Below are 3,152 nucleotides of genomic sequence, written 5' to 3' on the forward strand. Positions count from 1 at the left end.
AAAAGCATTAGTATTAAAGCCACAAGCGGAATCTGTTTGCACAGCTACGCCACACAACGCGGACACAGACTCTGTGATGTGTGCCGTGTGAGCTGTTAGGAGTTCTGCCATAGCATGCAGGTAGCGATCCATCATCTTTGACTGACTTTTTTTAATTGCTGACGCGATCACATCAACAAGAGATGCGTCCACAGTAGCGGAGCCACGTGCCACAACTGAGGCATAGCCTGACGATCTATCTTTGACTACAGCCACCGCCTCACTCCGCGAGCACCGGTGCTTTTCAATGACCTCAAGGATCTTCACCTCTTGTGCTCGAACTGGACAGTTGGAGTAGTCCGCACGGTGTGAGTTTCCACATAGGCAGCAAGTTTCTTCATCTGTCTGGCATGGAGCAGGAGGGTGATCGCCTCCACAAGTGCAACAACGAGCGGACGACTTACAACCCCCGACACTGTGGCCGAATCGCCAACACTTTCGGCACTGCAGTGGACGAGGGGAAAGCGGCTCAACCTTGAAGATTACGGGCCACGCTTTTAACTCCCCAGGGACAGACACACCAGCGAAGGTGGCGATGACTGACTCGGTCGGATAGCGGACATCGTTCTCTACTCGGCTACAGCGATACACAGCAATGACACCAGCCGAAGCGAATTTCTCCAGCATATCTGACACTGACATTTCTGGGGCAACTCCGCGAATGATGCCCTTCGAACATGCAAGATGGGCAGGCACAAATGGGCTCACCGGGAAAGAGGCAAAGGTTGAACACTGCAGCAAGTCCTGCACGCACTCTTGGTCGGGCGATCGGATCACAACGCCTCCTTTCCCGAAGGGACGCACGGTGGTGATTTTCTGGAAACGCTCCGTAGCAGAACGAAGGGCGTTTTGCATTTTCCCGGGATTGTTGTGCCGTATTGCGCCCCCATTCGTGGGCACAAGAGCCACAGGGATGTCGGTAACCCCGTTGCGGAGGAAAGCCTGCAAAGGGAGCTCCTGCGGTGTAAGACTGGCCGACCAGGGGGAAGGCCCCCGGCCAGGAGAGTTAGTCGCCATGCGGCGCAATAGCGCCCACCCTAACTACAACCTGAAACAAAGCAGGCCACAAAAGGAAAGAGGTGACAAAATCACCTAAAGCTGGCCAAAACCCCGCGTAGGAAGCGAACGCCTTGCAGAGACGTTCGAGCAAGGGACACTCTTCTTCTCCTCAAACACTCAAACACTCAAACACTGAGCGTATTCCTCCTGCAGGCGAATCTTCGTCTTTCTTGTCTCCGATCGCCTTCTCTTCCTCCTCGTTTGCTCGCATTGTCCTGGAGCATACCTCCGTGGTATTTCTGGCTGTCAGTTCTAATGCTGGGCGTGTTCGCGCCTTCATGTAAGTTTTTTTTCTCTCTCTCATTTTTATTGTTTGGCGTTCCGTGCTTCCTCGGCACCATTTGCTCAACTTTTTTTACTCAACTTTATTTGAGTATTGTTTCTTGCATTTCATTGGGCGTCCTTTTTTATTTAAATTTTGTTTTCTTTCTAATTGTCTCTTCAATCTTTCTCATCCATCTCACTGTATTGTAACGTTCCCCATCTGCCGTAGCAAGCATTGCCGCCAGCAGAACCGACCTCTCAAGTCCACATTAAAGAAGAGTTCTCTCTCTCTCTCTCTCTCTCTCTCTCTCTCTCTCTCTCTCTCTCTCTCTCTCTCTCTCTCTCTCTCTCTCTCTCTCTCTCTCTCCTTCATCCCTTTTCTCAAAGCCCTACGTACCCAGGTACCCACACAGGTCGATTGGCCTGTGGCCATGACATCAATCGGTTCACCAGTTCGCATTTGGCTGCGATGTAAACACAGCCCCCCACAATTCACACGTACCCACTCAATCAGATTTGCCAGCGATGGTGTTCGCTCACGGCCAATTCGGCATTCCCAATTCGACTGAGACGTCGACGTACCGGCCCTAAATCACGTATACCCACTCAGGAATATTCGTCAGTGACGATGGCAGCAGCCGTCAGCAGCCATGGTTCCCCGCTTCCCCTTGGCAGCGACGTCAGCATACCGACCCACAGATACCTATCTGCTTTCAAAATTGTACGAGACGTGATGCTCTCGCAATCTGACGTCACAAGAGAAAGCTTATGTGCCCCTGCAACCTTTCTTTTTAATTTTCGTAGGCTGATAAAGTGTGCTTCAGAAATGCAGGGGACAACTGCGTCAGTGCACCGTCAGTAGCGCTGTCGAAAAAAAGAAAAGCCTTTTATACGCTTTTGACGTGAAACGACGTCACGCGGTTGCACATTTTCTGTATATAATGCAGCGTGATTTATCCCCTAAGCACTCGTTAGAAGTTAGTGTGTTTTTGTACGGGCTTCTTTTGACCTTCTCCTTTTCTTGCACCGCTGTCACCTTCGAGGAAATAAACATCTATTTCGTGCTTTTGATCGTCTTTCGCAAGTGGGCTGCCCAGAGCATAAAAAGACGAGCAAAGAAGGTTTGACTATAAACAAAAAAATAAAATTACTTAGAAGTAAAACTAACAATTAAATAAAGCGCGAAATATGGAGGTCGGGAGGAGTAGGGAGTGCTATGGTGAAACTTGACTCGTACAGTATACGGAGAACCCTGTGCATGCCTATGCTTGTGATTCTTATATTTACTCAAAAATAGTGACGCTAACCCACGCTGCCGTCTACCCGGTTAGCTTTGCGTGAAGTTTCCAACGAAAACCAGGGCCTCATCGGGCAACATAGCAACGCGTAAATCTCTCCGCAGCAAGGGCAAAACGGAAGAACATAAAAGAATGGGAACGTTGACTTTTGCCGGCTAGCGCGCAGCACTTTTTCGTACGTAAGCCAACCCGACCCTCGATTCAAGCAGTCTCCATTGTCTTTCTCGGCTGACAGATGACTGAGCATCCTTCTAGAAACTCGACACCTGCCAGGACGCCTGAGTAGCCACGTTCCCGCTTTTCGGATATTGTTTGAAGTTTTAGATACGATAACGTTTCTAGGGCTGCTAAACACGAAACGTTAAGTCTGTCCGTCTGTCTGACTGTCCCTTGATTCTTGACCCAACAAAAAAAGCAGAGGAAGGAATGCTTCACCGCAAAGTATATTGTACGTGGCGGCAAGACAAATGAGACGAAACCATGGCTGAGAAT

Source organism: Haemaphysalis longicornis, unplaced genomic scaffold (assembly GCF_048455015.1).
Source record: "Haemaphysalis longicornis isolate Haplotype H1 unplaced genomic scaffold, Haemaphysalis longicornis Haplotype H1 scaffold_2, whole genome shotgun sequence".
Taxonomy (NCBI): Eukaryota; Metazoa; Arthropoda; class Arachnida; order Ixodida; family Ixodidae; genus Haemaphysalis; species Haemaphysalis longicornis.